General features: G+C 44.8%; 1 long non-coding RNA gene across 1 annotated transcript in view; it reads right to left on the bottom strand.

The window, feature by feature from the left end:
• Positions 1–80: 80 nt before the first annotated feature.
• The window catches only part of LOC116963493, a 33,714-nt gene continuing 11,227 nt past the window's right edge, over positions 81–22,567 (bottom strand). The window contains exon 3 of the long non-coding RNA XR_006166210.1: positions 81–643. This is a non-coding gene — a long non-coding RNA (uncharacterized LOC116963493). The remainder of the gene's footprint in view (positions 644–22,567) is intronic.

The raw sequence follows: 22,567 nt of genomic DNA, 5'->3' as shown, positions 1-22,567 counted from the left end.
GGTGATCGTAAAAAAACTGCATTGCCAAACAAGCCCAAGTGTCTTTTTAAATTATTTTATTTGGCAGAATAATTACAACAATTACAAATAGATTACCCCTCCAAAAAAAGTCAAAGTTAACCTCAAAGAGTACAAAATTACAGCAAACATCAATGACTTTGCAAAATGGCAGCCAGTGGGAAATGGCAAATGTAACTTAAATGCAATGTAGTAAAGTGTCATTACACGCCTGAAATTCTTAACATGCACATATTTTGTATCTAATTGCCGGGAAAAATAAGAATTACTGAAAGGTTATAAACAAATGATAAAAACAAGTGGAAGGGAAGTGGCTACTAAGGACTCCAAGGATGGTTGTTATATCCAGATTGTTTTACCATCTTCAGAGATCTAAAAGAGGGAAGTAAGAGTCATGTAGATTAAATCCTCAAATGAGAAGATTTTGGAGAAGTTTCACAGCCAGTCAGGACAGAGGATTTAAAAAAAAAAAAAAAAAAATCAGATGAGCCTAAAATGTTAGACAGAAAATTTAGGCTGGAAACACTGAAGCAGGTGATGAAAGATAAATCCTGAAGTGAAGGAACTTGCTATGTCTGTAGCAGCAGGTAAGACGGTTTTCTAATTTTTTCAGCATTCCATTCACCTAGCACACAAATACATATATGAAATCACAGGGATACAGAAATGCCAGGCACAGCAACTCATGACACAGGGACACGATTATGGTACTCAGGCTTCAGCTGGACAATAGGCTTTCAACTGAGGCTCTTTTTGAGCAACTGAGTGCTGCAAAAGTGGCCAACGGCTGGGTCCAGCACAATACAGTGGTTTGTCTCCTTGTCTGTCTCACCAGAGCATAGACACAGCAGGCTGGCAGATTAGAGCCTGGAGTAGCAAACTGCACTTGGCAGTGGGATCATGAAGTCATAAAGTGTGCACAGTAACACACTGCATATCCTCCCAGAAAAAAAGCACGTCTAAATGACAAGGCACATAAATGGTGGCACAAGTTACTTGTTAAATAGGCCTCAAAACATATGTAGAAGAAACACAGGCAGAAGAACCATAAGTTGAATCATTATGGCATTCAGCACTTTGCAAAATAAACAGAACTTACAGTGGTAAAACTCAAATAACAGAGGGGTGTGTTTGTGTGTGGATGTGAACTGTGGAGGGAGAAGAATTATGTGTTGTACCTTATGTCAGATTATCTGTCACATTTCACAGTCCTTCCCATTCTTGGTACTAGATTGTTTCTAGGGCCTGAGAGTACTAGGAGGTACAGATAAAAAAACAGTGTAGCCTCTGGCCTTTACAGTTTACAAATTAAGTTACCAGATGGAAATAGAGCGCAATGGAACAGAGAGCTCACTAGTCGTCCTGACAGGCAGTGGACTTGGCACAGCAGCTGTCTAGCTATGCTTATTTTGAATAGCCACCAAATTCCTATTCTGTGCACCCCATCCTTGGCACCTGTTTTCTGATCAATTTATTCCCAGCCTGCAACTTGAAACCATAGAAACAATGTACTTGTGGGGGATTTTGACTGTTCTCTCTTGGGAAGTAAGTATGCTTCATTCTTCAAAGAGATTCCCTAGTGCTCAGATGACACAACCAGATAGTACATATACATATGATACAGCAAAACTGAATGTTAATTATAAATACAATGCCAAATAGTAAGACGTAAATCTCTGCTAAGGTTATAGAGATAAAGGCTTTCTAAGTTTTTAGTTATAAGTCTGAGATATCAAGAAAATTAGAAAATTATCTGTTTCAGTTCCTTTAGTTAAGATCTTGTCTATTAATCTGGAGTAGGATATTCACCTACAAGCAGCATAAAACAAACTTTTAAAATTAGTGAAAAGTTTATGTAATGGAAGGTCAATCACTAATACTCCAACCATAAGAAATACGGGGAGCAGAATATTGGGAAAAAAATTCCAACACAGGAGAAGCTTGTCATTTTTGTGCTCTTAAGAAAAGCTTCTTTTGTCTAAAACATAACTGATTCCTTTCCTACTGTATCTGATCTATAACAATTATTCCACTTAGCTGATTTTGTCTTAAGTTAGCCTTATTTTTTTCCAGTTTCTCCATCTTTTGCTAGTGGGGTCAATCCTTCCTTTCCCCAGTCAAACTCCCGCCATTGCATATCTCACCACTGCAATTCTGTCTTTTCTGAACAAGGGAAATACTTTTTTAAATCTGATTAAATCCACTTGGAATGCTGCTGGCAAAAATTTGCTCTGAAACTGTCTAAAATCCCAAATACAGGAGTAAGAAAGTGCCCACTTCTGCATCCCTCTGTCTTATCCATTTGCTGATTTTGCCCCACCCTACGACAGTTTTGCCATGCATCTGTCATACTCCGGGATGCCTTGCCTCTTCTACAGTGCTGCAAGAAGCCAAGAATCACACCTTCTCATGAGAAATAATTTAATCAAGAATTAGGTGCAGGCCTATACCCCTCTCCTTGTTATGGCCTTATTTTAAGGCTTAGCATTGTTCTTCCCTATTTCCCCCTTTATATGTTAACTCCATTTATCTATCAAAGGACCAATCCTGTGAATCCTCTAGCATGCTTACGGGACACAGTTCTCTGACATTTCAGACCAGACAAAGCCCTGAAGAATACCTTCAGAACATTACCGTTCTGTCTGGCAGCTGGTGAAGAATGTATCACATATAACTAAAACAGTGGATAGTCTTTCAGCTTCTGAACCTGCTGCAGTCTCCCAAAATAAAAATAGTTAGGATCCTTCCTGCAGCAAAGCATGAGAGAGAGCAGGAATCAGTCAAATGCTCTTTCAGACATTTGCTTTTGGCTAGATGGCAGAAGACACTCTTAAGACTTATGAAGATGTGACGTATTCTATTGATTCCTATAGCAACGGTGCCGTACTTGCTCCTAGACTGATAGGCCCACAGAAAGCTGCACAATCATCTACACGCTGTCAGTGCCGCTCTGTTTCCTTTCCCGTCCTAAACACGCATTGAATTCTAAGGTAGCAGACAACGGGCACAACTGGAGTGCTGCAATGGACGGGTACGGGCTCTTTAGGAAAGGCAGGCAGGGGGGCAAGGAGGGGGCATTGCCCTTTAGCCGAGAGCGCAGCTGGAGTGCACGGAGCTCCACCGTGGGATGAACAGTGAATCAGCTGAGAACTTATAGGCCACAATTAGCAGGCAGACCAACACAGGTAGCATTGTGGTGGGTGTCTGCTACCCCTGCTGAGGAAGAAGTAGGTGAGACCTCAGACAGCAGGAAAAACCCTCCTGTTCACAGGGATAATGGAGCAGGGCACAAGCAATCCAGGCTTCTGAGGCAAGTTGAAGATGAATTCCTAACACAGCTGACAGAGGAGCAGACAAGAAGAGGTGCTCTGCCGGACCTGATTCTTACAAACAAGGAAGAACTGGTCAGGTATGTGAAGATCAGGATAGCCTTGGCTGGACCATGAGATGGAGGATTTCAGGAACATGAGAGGATGGAGCAGGGCAGAAAACAGGATCGCAGCCCTAGACTTCAGGAGAGCAGACTTTGGCCTGTTCAGGGATCTGCTTGGAAAAATCCTCAGTTACGGCCTTGAAACGAACGGGAGGTTCCAGGAGAGCTCGTTGATTTTTCAAAGATCACCTCCTCCAAATTCAAGACTGGTTCATCCAAACAAGCAGGATATCAAACAAAAGCAGCAGGAGGCCTGCATGCATGAACGAGGAGCTCCTGACTGAGCTCAAGCATTACAAGGAAGCATACAAGAGGCGGAAGCAGGGACAGGTGACCCAGGAGGAATACAGAGACCCTGTCCAAGCATGCAGGTATGTGATCAGGATAACAAAAGCCCACCTGGAGTTGACTCTAGCAAGGAACACGAAGGGTAGACAGGAAGGTTTTTATAAGTACATCAGCAGCAAAAGAAAGATGTGGGAAAATGTGGGCTTACTGCCCATTCATGGGGAAGGGGACTTACCGAGAAAGGACATAGAAAAGGCTGAAGTACTAAATGCCTTCTTTGCCTCCTTCTTTACTGACAACATTGGCCATCAGGAATCCCAGACTCCTGAGACCAGTAAGAAAGTCTGGAGCAAGGAAGAGTCGCCCTTAGCGGAGGAAGGCAAGATTAGGGAACATTTAAACAAACTGGACCTTCAGTAGTCCACGGGACCTGACAGGATTGCTGTGGGGGCTAGCCAATGTCATTGTGAGATACCTCTCAGTTATCTTTGAAAACTCACGCAGATTGAGAGAGTTCTTAAGGACTGGAAGAAAGCAAATATCACTTCTATCTTTAAGAAGCGGAAGAAGAAGGAATTGGGAAAAAACAGGTTGTTCAGCCTCACCTCAGTCCTAGGGAGGGTAATGAAGCATATCTTGGAAACCATTTCCAACACATAAAACACAAGAAGGTGACCAAGAGTAGTCAGCATGAATTTGTGAAGAAGAAATTATACTCATGCACCAGGACAGGCGAAGGGATGACTGGCTGGAAATCAGCTTTTCAGAAATAGACCAGGGGGTCCTGGTGATCAACAAAGTGAAGATCAGCCAGCAGTGTTCCCTTGCAGCAAAGAAGGCCAACAACTTCCTGAGCTGCATTAGGAAGAATATTACGAGCAGGTCAAGGGAGGTGATCCTTCTCCTATACTTGCCACTGGTGAGACCACATCTGGAGCACTGTGTCCAGTTCTGGGCTCCACAGTACAAGAAATACATGGGCATACTGGAGCAAGTGCTTACAAAGATGGTTAAGGGATTGGGGCAGCTATCGTAATGTGGCAAGCCTGGGAGAACTGGGATTTTTTTAGCATGGAGAAGGCTCAGGGGGGATCTTACCAATGTATGTAAATTCCTGATGGCATGGTATAAAGAAGACAGAGCCAAACTATTCTCAGGGGCACCCAGTGACAGGATTAGAGGCAACTGGCATAAAATTAAATGCAGGTAATTTCATTTACACACAAGCAAAGCTTTTTTACTGTGAGCAGGTGAACAGTTTTTTTACTTAGAACGGGTTGCCCAGAGAGCAACTTAACTCCAACCCTGAAGATATTCAAAACTTCACTAAACTTGGTACTTGGCAAGTTGCTCTGGCTGACCCAACTTCGAGGAGGGAGGTTGGACTACATTATCTCACAGGTCCCTTTCAACCTCAACCATTCTATGATTTTATGAATCTACTTGGGAAATACTTAAGCATTACAAGTAACTCAAATACCTGTCCAATCAACATGGAACCATGGAATAGAGACGGACAGAAGAAACAAGGCAATGACAAAACACCAGGAATGCCCTTCTGGAAACATATATGCAGACCTAGCTGCTGTCTCTTTGCAAACACAGCAAAATTACAGGGTGCAGAGAAGGGGAAAAGAATCAGGGCTTAGAGATGCCAGTTTGGGACAGTGATTGAAAATGCTAGGGTTTTTACCTTAGAAGGTAGGCATTAGGGGACAAAACAGTAGGATGATAAAGGTAAATAATGCACTTCTATTTACTATCCCTTCATGCAGGACTAGAGGAAGCTACTAGAATGAAAAGCAGGCTGTTGATGAAAAAACTTTAAAACAAAAGAACAAACGCACTTCTTAGTAATACCCATACATAATAGACACAAATGCATACAAAATGCTGCTTATAAAATAATTTTCCCAGTCCACCACTTTGAAATGATCACTGTTCCACTAGTGTTTCTGCATCCCACACCTCATATTTAAAAAAATAAAAGATCAGACTAGGCTTGGATCCTACTTCTGGTCCTCGGTAAATATGTTTGCTCCCTTAGAAGAGCATCACAATGGGTTCAGAAGAAATGGTGCCTCTAATATATAATTTGTTTACTGTATTAGCAATTTCTTATTTGGTGGCTCTAGTGCAGGTAGAACTGTCAGTGCTTCTACATAGTTCTCCTCTTCTCCTTTCAGACGTCAGAAAGGACTGCTGAGATGCAGACTCCCTGCATACACTTTGTTTCCTGTTTTTCATATCTGTCGGTCCACTCCTTTGAAAGAATTAGTATGAGAAACTCTCTGATGATTCTCTGGCTAGCAAGAATACGGCTTTCCTTATGAACAGCTGCAAAGAAGTGTTCAATGCTGGCAATTAGCGACTGAGGAAGGAACTCCTCAGATGGGAACAACAGTATACGGTTAATCTGTTTTACACGGGGAGCTAGGAACAGCACCACAGTATTTGCAGCTCACTCCTTGTTCTCAGCTGCAGGATCAGAGCACCTGAATGTGCCGACAGCTTCTGCTTCAGGTACGAGCAACAAAGAACTTGGAGCCTGCGCTGTCGGGCTCTGAACACAATCCTTCTTGTGAAGCCTTCACAGTACATTTCCATGGGAACAGACACATGCCTTTCTTGTTGCCAAGGAGACAGTCACTGCTTTTTGAGACTGGGGAACATTGTGCCCAAAGCATTTCAGCATCTTTAAGATCACAAGGAGCTTTGAACAGGCATAACCACCTCCCCCCTCCCCCCCGTTAAAGATGTCAATCATTCTCCCCATTCCTCTTTTTCAGAACCTGTTTTAAGCATTTTGATATAATATGCAAGATTATTCCTAGTATCTGGTTTTGGTATCAACATTTAAAATTACATTGTCAATCTAAACACCTCTGTATGCCTGTAAGTCTTTTCTACTATTGTTCCGTAACTCTTTCAATTCACTCTCACTAACCTAACTTGAAGTAAAACTAATTCCTTCCTCTCCATGGGCTTCCTGTGGTACTGATCTATACTTAGAGAGAAGCTGGTTGGCAAAGCCAGCGTCCATCTCTCCTGCGTCTTCTCCCACTTCCACTATTTTTAAATGGGAAACATGTTTGTCAAACCAAAGGGCTCTGTCCGCTCGAGGCCTCAGGGCGGCAGTCGCTGGACGGCGCCCAAGCGTCGCGGAGGAGGCGGATTCCTGCTGCTCCAGCGCTTTGCTGTCCAGGGGCTGGCGGCGGGAGAAGCCAGGGCCAGCGCGCCCGCTGTGCGCCGCGCAGTGGCCAGCGGCTCCGCCCGCACCCGCGGAGCAGCCCTGCAGGGCGGGTCCCGGCCGGACCGGCCCCGCACCCGCGGAGCAGCCCTGCAGGGCGGGTCCCGGCCGGACCGGCCCCGCACCCGCGGAGCAGCCCTGCAGGGCGGGTCCCGGCCGGACCGGCCCCGCACCCGCGGAGCAGCCCTGCAGGGCGGGTCCCGGCCGGACCGGCCCCGCACCCGCGGAGCAGCCCTGCAGGGCGGGTCCCGGCCGGACCGGCCCCGCACCCGCGGAGCAGCCCTGCAGGGCGGGTCCCGGCCGGACCGGCCCCGCACCCGCGGAGCAGCCCTGCAGGGCGGGTCCCGGCCGGACCGGCCCCGCACCCGCGGAGCAGCCCTGCAGGGCGGGTCCCGGCCGGACCGGCCCCGCACCCGCGGAGCAGCCCTGCAGGGCGGGTCCCGGCCGGACCGGCCCCGCACCCGCGGAGCAGCCCTGCAGGGCGGGTCCCGGCCGGACCGGCCCCGCACCCGCGGAGCAGCCCTGCAAGCTTGGCAAAGCATTCCTGAAGCTGCGGAGGAGGAGCAGAGGCGCTGCCCTGGCCCGCGGGAAGCGGTGTCCACCGGGCTGCTGATGCCACCGATTCTCTTTTCACATTCTCTCCTCCCTCACACAACTTTTTCCCCATCCTTTGTGACCAAAAAAAAAAAAAAAAAAAAGCACTGGTATCTGAGATTTGCAATTGAGGAAGGAGTGTTAACAGGGGCCAGTTACTCCCGTATATCTGATGTGGGGAAGCAGAGACAGCTAGAGATGGTGCTCAGAGGAGCAATGGATGAAGTCTTCCATAATGGGGGAGCCTGGGAGCTTGGCATTTCTGGCAGCAGAACGGACCCTTCTCCACCCTTACATCTGAATTTACAGAACCAGTGCAGTGCCCTAACAGTGATGGAGAACAAGGTCCACTCACCAATCACAGAATCATTTAGGCTGGAAAAGACCTTTAAGATCATCGAGTCCAACGTAAACATAACACTGCCAAGTCCACTACTAAACCATGTCGCTAAATGCCACATCTACATGTCTTTTAAATACCTCCAGGGATGATGACTTAATCACTTCCCTAGGCAGCCTGTTCAAATGCCTGACAACCCTTGCAGAGAAGAAATAACCTGAGGCCGTTTCCTCTCATCCTATCACTCATCACTTAGGAAAAGAGACCAATCCCCACCTTGCTACAACCTCCTTTCAAGCAGTTGTAGAGAGCAATAAGGTCTCCCCTCAGCCTCCTTTTCTCCACACTAAACAACCCTAGTTCCCTCAGCTGCTCCTCAGAAGACCTGTGCTCCAGACCCTTCACCAGCTTCATTGCTCTTCTTTGGACACGCTCTAGCACTTCAACATCTTTCCTGTAGTGAGGGGCACAAAACTAAACCCAGTATTCGAGGTGTGGCCTCATCAGTGCTGAGTACAGGGGGACGATCACTGCCCTGGTCCTGCTGGCCACACTATTTCTGACACAAGCCAGGATGCCATTGGCCTTCTTGGCCACCTGGGCACACTGCTGGCTCACATTCAGCCGGCTGTCAAGCAACACCCCCAGGTCCTTTTTCACCAGGCAGCTTACCAGCCACTCTGCCCTAAGCCTGTAGCGTTGCATGGGGCTATTGTGACCCAAGTGCAGGACCTGACACTGAGCCTTGTTGAACCTCATACAGTTGGCCTTTGCCCATCAATCCAGCCTGTCCAGATCCCTCTGAAGTCTTCCTACCCTCCAGCAGATCAACACTCCCGCCCAACTTGGTGTCATCTACAAACTTACTGAGGATGCACTCAATCCCCTCATCCAGATCACTGATAAAGATATTAAACAGAACTGGGCCCAGGACTGAGCCCTGGGGAACACCACTTGTGACCAGCTTCCAACTGGATTTAACTCCATTCACCACTACTCTTTGGGCCTGGCCATCCAGACAGATTTTTATTCAGTGAAGAGTACACCCATCCAAGCCGTGAGCATCCACTTTCTCCAAGATGCTGTGGGAAATGGTATCAAAGGCTTTACTAAAGTCCTGGTAAACAACATCAGCAGCCTTACCCTCAGCCACTAAGCAGGTCATCATGTCATAGGAGATCACGTTGGTCAAACATGACCTGCCTTTCATCACTGGGCCTGACCACCTGGTTGTCCTGTACATGCCATGTGATGGCACTCAAGATAAGCTGCTCCATAACCTTCCCCGGCACCAAGGTCAGACTGATGGGACTGTAGTTCCCTGGATCCTCCTTCCAGTCCTTCTTGTAGATGGGCGTCATGTTTGCTAACCTCCAATGAACTGGGACCTCCCCAGTTAGCCAGGACTGCTGATAAATGACTGAATGCGGCTTGGTGAGCACTTCCACCAGCTCACCTCAATACCCTTGGGTGGATCCCATCTGGCCCCATCATAGACTTGCATGTGTCTAAGTGGTGTAGCAGGTTAATAACCACTTCCCCTTGGAATATTGGGGGCTTCATTCTACTCCCTGTCCCTGTCTTCCAGCTGAGGGGGCTGTGTACCTGGAGAACAACTGGACTTACTATTAAAGACTGAGGCAAAGAAGGCATTAAGTACCTCAGCCTTCTCCTCATCCTTTGTTACTCTGTTTCCTCCCACATCCAATAAAGGATGGAGATTCTCCTTAGCCCTCCTTGCATTGCTGATGCATTTGCTTATTTACCTTTTTTATTGTTTGTTTTTTTTTTTTTTAATGGCAGTAGCCAGATTAAGTTCTAGTTGGGCTTTGGCCCTTCTAATTTTCTCCCTGCATAACCTCATGACATCCATGTAGTCCTCCTAAGTTGCCTGCCCCTTCTTCCAGAGGCCATTAAGTTCTCTTTTTTTTTCTCCTGAGTCCCAGAAAAAGCTCTCTGTTCAGCCAGGCCAGTCTTCTTCCCCACTGGCTCATCTTTCGGCACATAGGGACAGCCTGCTCCTGCACCTTTAAGATTTCCCTCTTCAAGAATGTCCAGTCTTCCTGGATTTCTTTGCCATTCAAGACTGCCTCCCAAGGGACTCTGTAAACCAGGCCCCTAAACAGGCCACAGTCTGCCCTCCAGAAGTCCAAGGTAGCGGTTCTGATAAGCCCCCTCCTTACTTATCCAAGAATAGAAAACTATAATTTCATGATTGCTATGCCCACAATGGCCTTCAACCCACCATGTTTCCATGACTGTAACTGTATCATAGCCTTCCAGCCGCACAGTGTCTTCCAGCTCCTCCTGTTTGTCGCCCATGCTGCATGCATTGGTGTAGATGTACCTCAGCTGGGCTATTGATCCCACCACCTTTTTGGGGGGAGAAGCCCCAATTCCTACATGACTGTTCTCAAGCTCTTCTGTGGTTTCTAACACATCAATAACCCTTGCACCTTTGCTGTCGCATGGATCTCCATCCCCTACCTCCACCAAGATGGCAGACCAAAGGACCTCACTAGCACACTGTCCCTCATACATTGGCGTGCCACCACCAGGCTTATCTCCAGCAAGCCTGGTTTTATCCCTTTCTGCTTTCAAGCCTAGTTTAAAGCTCTTTCAATGATCCCGGCTAACTCCTGTGCAAAGATCCTTTTCCCCCTTCGAGACAGCTGTACCCTGTCTGTTGCCAGCAGGCCTGGTGTTGTGTAGACCAACCCATGATCAAAAAGTCCAAAATTCTGCCGATGCCACCAGGCTCAGAGCCAGGTATCGATCTGATGGCTCTTGCTGTTTCTTCCCTCATCATTCCCTGTGACTGGAAGGACGGAGAAGACTACTCGCGCTCCTGATCCCTTAGCCAGTCATCCCAAGGCCCTGAAGTCTCTCTTGATAGCCCTCAGATTTCTTCTTGCAACTTCATTTTTGCCTACCTGAAAAATCAATAATGGATAATAATCTGAGGGCCATAACAGAGTAGGAAGTTTTCTCTTCACATCCCTAACCCAGTCCCCAGGGAGGCAGCAGACTTCCCTAATAAGTGGGTCCAGTCTGCATATTGGGCCTTCTGTTCCCCTCAGGAGAGGGTCTCCTATGACAATGACCCATCTTTTTTTCTTTATGGAAGAGGATTTGACACAGGGTGTAGACTGACACCTCCAACCTGGATGAACCCTCATCCGCATCATTGCTCGGTTCCACTTGAGAAGCCTCATACTTATTATGCAAGGGTACTTGGGAAGCTGGGTAGTCATGGAGGAGACATGCCTGCTGTGCTGGGCAGGAACTTGTCACCATTGCCCCCTATCCCTTAAGTCACCGCCAGGTGATCCCTTAAGTTCAGCCAGGTGGAGAAAGGGTAAGGAATCCTTTGTATCATGTGTCCTGCCTGCCTGCCAGGCCTGTCCCAGGGAAGGTAGGCTGCAATTCTAGAAGTCTATCTCTTGGACTCCCTGATACTCCTCAACTTACTCATCTCCTCCCGGAGCTCTGTCACCAAGCAGAGGAGTTCCTCTACCTGGGCACCCCTCCCACAGGTGTGCTCACTACTGCTGTCCACTACTGGTGTAAGAGTAGGAAGCCTAAGGAATACTTTAGAGCCATCTGGGCTAAACCATATATTAACACCCAGAGAAAACAGCAAGTGACTGTCCTGCGTGGGATGGAGGCAATCATCTGCCAGCCAGACATGTTGTCATGGGAGGTTTGTTGTTAACTAGGGATGCTGATCCAGGTTGTTGCAGGAAGACTATTGAGGCTTGTCCATGCCTCCAACCATCGTCTGTTGCTGCTCATCCACATGGCAAATAACAACACTGCCTAGGGAGTCCTGGAGCAAATCAAGAGGGGTAACAGAGCTCTGGGGACAAAGGTGAAGGATGTGGCACCCCAGCTAATCTTCCTGTCCTTACAGGTGCAGGGAAAGACTTAGGTAGGAGCAGATTAGCCTGCAATTTAACAACTAGCTGTGTGACTATGTCATATACAGTGCTTTGGCTTGTGTGACCATGGTTCCCTCTCTGAGGAATGAGAACTGCTAGCAGGAGACAAGATTCATGTGACAACATGGTGTAGGGGCATCTTTGGCCACAGGCTTGCCAACCTAGTAAGGAAGGATATCAACCTCGGTATCTTAGGGGAGGGGATAACAGCTTGCAAGTAAGTGAGGGAACGGAGACTGGGAGGGAAGTACACCGAGCTGAGCAATGAGAGCAAGAGTGTCCTTGGAAAGAATAAAACACATCAAAAGGGACCCACTGTAAGTGCCTGCACACACAGCCTAGGAAACAGGAAGTCCAATAAGTTATTCCAAGTATACATCTAAATCTTTGTACTTTAGAAACTCCCAGAGATATTAATTATCCAAAGGAAATGCTTACGTAGAGTCTAAGGCTAGAGGGCCCATTACAACAATTGGGCCTTGTCTTATATACAATGGCATAATTTCTATGCTATACCTCTGGCTCACTCTTGCCTATTATTCATCACTGCACTAATTCTGTCATCTGATATCGCCTTCCATATATTTTCTCCTGCATCCAAAGATTCCAATTATTCTGTAACCTCAGCAACAGCACAGCTCCACTGCTGAGCAAGTGATGTAGCCTGTCACAAGAGCTTGAACTGGTCAAGAAATACATACTGGCCACCTCTGCATTACGTGGCCTCTTGAGGTCTTCGGTGACTGTACATAAACAGCAGCTTTCCTCAGAGAGCTCTAAGCTCCAGAAGAAGTAGTAACCAAGTCTATGATATCTAAGAAATCTTACCATTGCCACTGGTTTTATACAGAAAGATTAAATAATACAGAAGTGAGTAGTAAAATAAGTGAAAGCTACAAAGTGCAAATCTGTGAAGGTTGCTGTCACTAGGTGGTACTTCTATGTAACACTGTAATGAAGTGTTGAGCTTAACTATCTCTACTTCATCTGACTGGTATCTGGAAAAAAAAATTTACTAGGAAGACAAAAGCTAATGTCAGACATGAACTGCCTCTAAATAACGTTTCTACAGTCAAAAATCATGGAACATAAAGTCATTAACTATGACTCCACTCCTGGGCACCCAAGTGTCTCTGCTCTCAAAGTGAAGATAGTATTATTTACCTTCAATGCAAATACGAAAAGTAAAGGTGAAAGGATAGATGTCTGCTTCTGGTCAATGTCACTGTGCTTATCAAAATGAGTTCACAGCCCTGTATGTGTCTTCACTCACACTAGTTCTGTGTGATGTGAGCTACATGGTGCACAGGTGTCTATTTATCTGTCCCTCTTATGACGTTCGAACTGCAGGAACGTTTTGTGGGGAAGATGTCAGGAGATGATGGCAGGGAAAAGCCTTAAAGAAAAGAATGTACCCCAACAGCAGGACAAACCCTTGCATTGCACAGTGGCAGGAAAAAGCATGAGCCTCACGCACAGGCTATCTGCTAAGAAGCACTGCCTTGTTTTTGCAGAAATGGGGCCTAGCCAAAAGGGAACAAGCAGTCTTCTTATCCATAGAATTAGTATGAATATAGACTGTAGTACCTGTACATACACTCTGTCACTGACATGAAGTAACATGACTTTCATGAACACATATATCTTAAAAATATGAACAATCATCACAAAAATACATAAAATTTCTTAAAGAGCAAATTGCTCCACACAGAAAATGCTGAATAGTAAGTATTAAAAACTCTGAATTTCAGTTACTTATGTTTAAGAAAACAGAAGCAATATGGGGGAAGCTCTTAATTTAAGAGCACTCAAAAAACCATAGTCCCAAACAATCACAACATGTCCTGGTTTCTGCTGAGATGGAGTTATCTTTTCTCCTTAGTAGCTAGAATAGTGCTGTGCTTTGGGTTCAGTACGAGGTTTGGTATGAGAAGAATGTTGATAATACACTGATGTTTTCAGGTGTTGCTAAGAAATCAAGGACTTTTCAACTTTCCCCGCCCTGTCAGTGTACAAGTGTACAAGAAGCTAGGAGAGAGCACAGACAGAGCAATGGACCCAAATTGGCCAATGAAATATTCCAGATCATGTAGCGTCATGCTCAGTATACAGAGGAGGGTTGGCCAGGAAAGAGGGGCTCTCACTTCCAGGATTGCAGTTTCAAGATTTTCTCTTCTCTGGGATTGCTAGCTGGGAATGGGCTGGGCATCAGTCGGTGGGTTGTGAACAATCTCACTGTGCGCTACCCAGTGTCCTGGGTTTGAGTGAGTGGTGGGGTGTCTTGGTAGCAGGGGAGCGGACTACAGCAGTGGCCACTGTGAGAAGCTTCTTGAAGGTCCTCCAACTCCAAGTTGGCCCCACCTCTGCACCAAGGCTGAGCCAATCAGCTGCACTTCTGCGATAACGTACTTCAGAAGGAACCGGGTGAGGAGGAGTCGTGGCATCTGCACGAACACCAAGGTCAGTGGAGGAACGGAGGAAGAAAGGAGAGGGAGGTGTGCCGGAGCAGAGACCCCCCTGTATCCTGTGGTGAGAAGGCGGGGCACACACACACACCCCCCCACACACCACTCACGAAGTTCGATGGCGGAGCAGACACTGATAAATGGCCTATGGGGGGCCCCACATGCCCAATGTGGCTGCACCTGAAGCCAGCAGGGATCCCATGGGAAACAGCAGCCCCCGCTCTGCAGTTTGGCACTGGGAGGATTGCAGCATTCTGGGGTCCCACACTGGAGCAGCTCAGGAAGGGCTGCAGCCCATGGGAAGGACTCGGAGAAAGTTGGTGTCCGATGTCAGAGCAGCGTGGGGATCACTGTGGCCTGTGGGAGGGACTCAAGTTGGAGAAAAGTTGTGGAGAACTGTCTCCTGTGAGAGGAGGACCCCAGTGGAGCAGGGGGAAGAAGTTCCAGAAGTTTCCCCACCCCCAAAGTTGGAAGAAGCAGCAGCACTGAGTGCACCCCCCATTCCCTGCCCCTGCGCTGCTGGGGGGAGGAGGTAGAGATATTGGGAGGAGAGCAAAACTGAGCCCAGGAAGAAGGGAGAGGTGGGGGGAGGTGTTTTCAAGATGTGGTAATGCTTCTTATTGTTCTACTCTATCTGTTAAATGGTGGTGTTGTTAGTGCCTGTAATAAATTTATGTTATTTTTTTCTTACCCTAATGAGTCTGCCTTTTGCCTGTGACCAAAATGGGTGATTTATTGCTCCCTGTCCTATCTCGAATCCCAAGCCTTAGCTTATTTTCTCCTTCTCAGCACTGGGGGGGAAAGGGGAAGCGAGCGGCTGCGTGGTTCACAGTTGCCCTCTGTGCTCAAACCATGATACCTGATTATATTTTCTATTATTATAATAATTATTATTTTCTTTCAATTATTAAACTGCTTTTATCTTAACCAACAGGTCTCCTTACCTTTACCCTCCTAACTCCCTCCCCCATCCCCTGGGCGGGGAGAGGGTGAGTGGCTGCACGATGCTTGGCTGCCGGCTGGGTTTAAACTACTACACAACAGAATTAGAAAGCTTCTCCTTTAGACAGAAGAGTAGCAACAGAATAAAAAAAGAGGCAATAAAATAAATAGTACAAGTGATACTGACAACTTCTACATTGCAGTCTCTACTATAACATTCAATTAGAGAATTTAATGTAATTAACATAAAAACCATGATGATACAAAAAGATTTTTAAGTAGTATTTCAGTAACAAAAACGTCCACCTAGAAATAATTAATAATTGATGCACCATCAAGAGAATTTACGAAATTGTTGACAATAAATATTGTGTTCAGTATTTAGAAAGAAATCAGAGGAGATACTCGCAATTTATATTGGTGACAAAGTAACAAAACGCTTATTATTACAACTGTTCCTGCACAAGAGTGCTAAAGTTAGACTATTTAAAACTATTAGCTGGATACTGCCATTCAACAAGTTTACAAGAAATAGCTTGTGCATTCATTAGACTATTATCATTGACTTAAGAAATCTTGAAACACTAAAGAAGAATGGAAGAAAGTTAATGCCATATCAGATAATTAAGAATAGTGAACTGGATGACATGACTGATTAAAGACCAGGAAGTCTGACAGTCTAACAGTACTACTGCCATAGTACTCAGGAAATATTAATACTGCTAAAGAATGTTTTCTAGTTAACACTAATCAAAACGGTTTCATGGAAAACATAGCTTGTCAAACTACACCGATATATTTTCATAAGAATATTTTCCTAAAGCTATTTGTAAAAAATTGCCAATTTCTTCATACAGCCTTCTATAAACCATTGACCATGTGAGTACATTTGTTTAACTGAGGTAACAACAGACATTCAGTAGACCTAATCTCAACCCAGTGCAGGTGCATGCAATATTTATGAGCTGACCACCCTTGACAGTCAAGGGAGAGAAACAGGCACTTTTAGGGGCATTTCAGGAGATTATGGTACCAACTATTTATGTCTTTATATTAGCACGGTGAGCCAAACCACCTACTCACCGTAAAAGGAACCTATGACAACTAGTTTATTTGTAGATATCTACAGTTAATCAAATAAAACATATCCTCTTTATGCACTTGTAATGCAGGGTGCCAGATTTTAAACCAAGAAATCACAGAATATTATAGCAAATGCATTTTGAATAACACCTGGTGTTTGTAAACTGCTACTCTTCAGTTAGTTGCTGTGATAAAAAAAAAACTGCTGAGCAAACTCCAGGAACAGTAACTATGCCCAGAGCAGCATCAGCCAAAGAACAGTCTCATTGTCTTTAGCTGGGCCACAGTCCTTGTTTTCATAACTTGTGAAGAAATTCTTGAAACATGAGAAGTGAAGAATACTGTGACAGAAGAATACTGTTCAGGTTAAGAACCAGTGTTAACCTCATTTACAGGTCCCACAAGTTGTTACAGCAAAACAGTGCAGGGGAGAAACAACCAACCACAAGAAGCAGGAATACACAGGCAGGGCAGAGTAGGAACTTCTTAGATCAGCTTTATCAATAAGTCCCATTTATGCTAAACCATGACTTAAATTTTTTTCAAAGATCAGAAAGAAGCAGAGCAGTTGGAAACATTGTTACAAATGGGAAGCACGAAAGGTAAAGAAAATTTACAGTAAAATTCACTCGTAAATAGCTGTGTTTGTAGGCATTAGAAACAAACTAATTTGGATTAATGCAGTATAATTAGAAAAAAAATAAAAGCAAGATTGCCACATGTTGCTGGCTCAGTGCTGGCCCTTCAGGAAGAGTGGGTTTTGGAGAAAAAAAAAAAAACAAGCAAGCCCAGGGGGCAGTCTAAGGACTTCAACAGTTTAAATGTTTGTCAGGTTAAGACAATTAGATTCTGACTTAAGTATACACTGTTGAGGTATCTGCTGTACCCTGTAACATTTTGAATAAAATACCTAACCCTCCACAAAACTCAATTCAGCACATACTTCATATATGTCACAAGAGAGCAAATTCTAAATAATAACAGCTATGTGAAGATTCAGCATCAGATAGGACCTGTTGTCTGCTTAACATCACGTAATATATTTGTCAGTGTTTCAGGAGCAAGCATGAAATGTAAACACTAATTAATCTTGTCCTGTCTCTTTGTGACTTTTGCAAGTCATTTATACTCTTATCCAAGTAATTTGGTGAACTGGGAACAAAAACCTACATACAAATAAATGTGCATTCAGAGAGCCTGAAAGAGTAGTGTCGTGGTTTGGGCCTGACTGGCAGCCAACCACGATGCAGCAGCTCTCTCTCCCTTCCCCTCCGGCAAGGAGAAGGGACAGAGAGCCAGGCTTGGGGTTCGAGATAGGACTGGGATGGGGAAAAATCCCCCTTTTATGATCACAAGCAAAAGGCAGACTCGTTAGGGGAAGAAAAAAAAGAACATACATTTATTACAGACAGTAACAACACATAACAGAGTAGGACAGTGAGAAGCATTGCCACATTTTGAGAACACCTTCCCACGGGCCGCAGCGTTCCCCACACTGCTCCGTCATGGGTCACTAACTTCCTCCGACTGGATTCCCTCCCACGAGTGCAGCCCTTCCCGAGCTGCTCCGGCGTGGGACTCCCCCGCATGCTGCAATCCTCCCAGCACTGAATTACAGCAGCGGGGCTGCCTTTTCCCATGAGACCCCGGCCTTCTTCGGGCACAGAACCTTGATTATTCCAAGCAGGAGCAACAGGCCACAAATCAATGTCTGCTCCACCGTAGATCTCCATGGGTGGCAGGGGGGGCCGCCCTGCCGTCTCACCACAGGATACAGGGGGGTCTCTGCTCCGGCACACCTCCCCCCTCCTTTCTTCCTCCGTTCCCCCACTGACCTTGGTGTTCATGCAGCTGCAGCAACTCCTCCTCACAAATCCGACTGCACGTCACCACGTCCCTTCTTAAATACGTTATCGCAGAGGCGCAGCCGATTGGCTCAATTTCCCAAACAGAAGTGGAGCTGGCTTGGAGCTGGGGGATTTTCGAGAAGCTTCTCACAGGGGGCCGCCCCGATAGCCCCCTCCCCTGCCACCAAAAAACTCCACCACTCACTCAACCCAGGACAAGTAGGCAGACCTCTTGCTGCATGGGATGTACACACCTGGGAAGCAAGAAACCTAAAAAGGTCTCCAGAAACATGGAAGTAACAACGCACCTAAACTGCTTATGCAAAGCAAGAGCTAAAGTGGGTGCATGAATCAGGGACAACCCGGTACAAGCAGCCAATTCATACTACTGCAGCAGCAAGGTTATCCTGGTACCCAGAAACAGCCATGAAGAACAAAGCCAAAACACAGGTGTAAGGGCTAAAATAGGAGGAAGGGAAATAGCAACAGAACTTTAGGAAAAAATAGAGTCAGTACAAAACATGAAGATGGGGAGAAAAGCACAGTAAGACCAGATAAGGAGAGGGGATCAAGGAAGGTTTAAAAGATGTATAGACAGGATTTACTAGAAAGTGACATAGGAAGCCCACAAAAAAGGTACAAGGAAGTTACTGGAACAAGAAGTTAAGATGGAGCACAGATCTGGCAAAAGAAAAAAAAAAAAATCTATGACAGCACTGTCAGTGACTATGGAGAAGGAAAAACAGTTGCAGGACAGAGTTAAGAGACAAGTTGTATTAGATGACACCAGTGCTATGTGATGACGGGATGAGAGGATAGACAGTCAGACTCTCTGTGGCCTCTGCCATATACCATGCAAGAGCTTCCTCGGAGCTATTCCCCTGCTGAATGGCAGAACACAATTGAGAAACTGTGGGGTGGCAACAGCCACTCAGGGAAGACATGTTCACACACGTGTTGTCCACACAGGATCAGCATTCAAATAAGAACCCACTGAGGATGTTTGTCTGAGCAGGATAAAGACGAGAGAGATGGAAGTAGAGTCCAGGCATGGTCCCTTCATAAGCATGCAGCTCAAGGCCTAGCTATGTCAGCACAACTGAGTAGCTGCCTCCAATTTTGCTGCAGAATTGCCATCCATTCTATTCATACCTGCAAAGTTGGGAAAATCTGGCAATAACCTACAGGTGCTTGATGGAGCTAGACTGAAAGTCTGTAAGAAGCGACCTGAAGCACTTACAGAGAAAATAAGCAAGTACTTCATAATATAACCATAACTGTAAGATGATACCCACCTTAACTTGTAATACTTTTAGTAAGAGTTAAATGTCTTTCGTAAAGACAATGTATAACATTAATGTGTGTTCTAATCTGCGTAATGGTATTTCTCCCCGCAATTGCAAGTTCTGGTATCATAACAATAAAAAAAAGTGAAGATCTCCAAAAGCCAAGTTCTCAGGTCAACTCAGGTTCCTTCCACCCAGCCAGCACATACAGCTCCATTCCTGAAGCCACAAAGTTTTCCCCAAACTGAAACCACTTCCCACCATTTCATTATCCTACTTTTTTTCTCAACAGAAGCATGAGTTGGCGGCAGGCAGGCAGGCAGGCAAAAGAACTTAAGCTGTCCTAGATAAAGAAAGCTTTCCATGTTTACAGCTCTTTTCCCCAACACTTTTTACACACTCTGCAGCTGGCTGATTTTCAATTCCTAATCTGCATTTCACCTCCAAAGAAACCCCAAGCCCACCTCCAGAACTGTGGTAATTCACCAGAGCTCCCTGCCCCTTCCTCTATCATTTATTATTTTCCTAATTTTCCTACCATCTTCAAGGCACTGCTTCCTAGCCCACCACTGCTTCTCTGCCTGTTGACTCTTCCTGGAGCTGAGTACTTCAACATGCACTCAGATGTCTTTACAATACTTCTGCAAAGAAGTATTTAGCTCTCAGCTATGGCAAGAAGCAGTGGTACACATGAACAACATTCTGTGCAGTAGAAGGAACACAAGGGAGTCCAAATGCGATGTGTAGAATAGGCCTCCACGAAGCAGTTCAAGGAGGGAAAGCAGAGAAAAGACAAGTCATATATTACAGTGCAATCTGAACAACAAGCTGTCAGAGTAGCATTAAGTGCAGATACATCCTTGCTAAAATATCTGAGAATTTCCCACTCTTTTAATCTGAATTGAGTGATAGATTTCAGAGGGTTTCGTTTTAATTTTCTCTCTTAAGTAGTGTTCTTTTTTGGTACTTGCTAGGTTTGTTTTTCAAATTAAAAGTCAAGGGCTCTGATACATACAACATTGATGACACAGCAGCATAACTCTCCTATTAAACTTTTCTCTCAATTTTGTAAATCCAGAATTGGAACTCTCCCATCCCGTAGCACCCAGACCCACTTGATGGTATAATCTGAGACATCTGTGTTCTGCTTATCTCCAAGGTACCTTCATCCTTCCATGAAACTCAAAGAAAACCCTAAACTTACCACCTGCTTCCAGGGACCCCACCTATCCACATCATGCAGAACACCCACTACATGACTTCCTAAGAAAAACATAATTGGGCTCGTAAAGTTTTACTTCCTTTTGGTGAAATGTGATTTTCAAAAAAAGTTTTCCTATCTTCACCTTTCTTGCCATCCAAAGCACTCTGTAAATAGAAACAAAGTATTTTTATATTCAATTTTAAAGCAGTACAGAAGACTTGTACAGTTATGGGAACCCTATATAGTTCAGAGGGCTAATACACGAAAGAAACAACAAAGTCAAAGATGGGGAACAGAGTCGCAGCTAAACTATTTAACATCTTTTTTTTTTTTTTTTTTCTTCCCTCCTTTAAAGTTGTTTAACAACAATGACTGACATCTGGAATAAAAGAAGCCGTCAGATCCTCAGACTTTTAACAAAGACTGTGGAAAAATTCATATTTCTGACACCATCTGATCTCAGATCAAAGGTCTACTTAGCCAACAGTTAGTACCACATGCTCAAAGAAAGAATATATGAAATAAGATTTTTTTAAAATAAAATCTTGTGGGGTTTTTTTTTTTTTTTTTTTTTTTTACAACTGTGTCAGGTATTCTAATAAACATACTCCTGTACGTTAAACTTTTTTTACTAGAGCATCATAACCACAACACTATTACTGCGAAAAACAAGATATACATATTCCCCTTTTATAGCTTCCCTGTTTCATAGTTTACTAACATCCTGAGCCTGAACTACTAGGTTCAATAGCCAGCAACTGACTTGTCTAATACCTGTGTTTGAACCCATCTGCACTGAGATACGCAGCTGAAACATCTTTTAGTAGTAAATGCTACAATCTAATTTGGCATGAGCTGAAGAAAAACTACAGCCCTTTGTTTGTTTTAAGCCTGTTGCCTGATAATTTTATCACATGTCCATATGATCTATAAATAGTAACTTGCCTTTCCTCCATGATGACTGATGATCTCTAGCACAGTTATCTTCATCTATCATTTTTCTAAAGAATTCTCACATACTTCCTTTGATGGAAATCTCTCCAGCTCTCACTATCACTTCTTCTAGAATTCTTCTAGTTCTACTAGTCACTGCATCTTAAGGGATACAGAACTGCATTTATTCTTCAGGACATAGGTGAACCACAGATATATACAGTACTATAACAATAACTTCAATTTTGTTAATTATTTTCCTATAATACCTAACATTGAATTTTCCATTTTAATCACTACTGTTAAACTCATGTTTGCAGAGAACTATCTATAAAGATGCTAGGGTTTCTTTCCTGAGCCAAAAGAGATAATTTTGACAACAGTGTAACTGGTAGGCTTATTTTCTCTCTATACTTTACGTACGAATTCATCAACCTTAAATTTATTCTGCCATATTATATTACAGTTTTGAAACACTCTTCCCCAGTCTTGAGACAGGTTTAGGTTCTACTGCACTGAATAATGTCATATTATTGGCTAATTTTGTTGCTTCATTATTTACCTCTTTAGAAATCATTCATCATACACTGAACACCAATGGGGAACCAGGGAGGCACTCCTCCTATTACAGAAACAGAACATTTATTTGTCCTCCTGCAGCCACCACCTTCAGCAGCTCCGGGGCCCAGGGATTCCACTAGTTCAGGTTAGTCCTCTCCAAAGGTATGCCTATAGTTTCTTAATGGCTTGTCAGTTAGTGAAAGTATACTTTGGTCTTTGTCTCCATTATCCCTTGACTACCATGTTTGTTTCTCTCTGTTTTTCTTTAGCACTTCCCCCACTTACTTGTCATCCCCTCTGCACTGAGAACATCCTTGACTGCATAAACTTAATGAAGAAGAGGTGTACTCTCACCTTCCACATACCCTTACATTGCCACATG

Source organism: Tyto alba, unplaced genomic scaffold, assembly GCF_018691265.1.
Source record: "Tyto alba isolate M040663 unplaced genomic scaffold, T.alba_DEE_v4.0 Super-Scaffold_38, whole genome shotgun sequence".
Classification (NCBI taxonomy): Eukaryota; Metazoa; Chordata; class Aves; order Strigiformes; family Tytonidae; genus Tyto; species Tyto alba.
The sequence above is the reverse complement of the archived record's forward strand: the minus strand, read 5'-3'. Positions and strand labels throughout refer to the sequence as shown.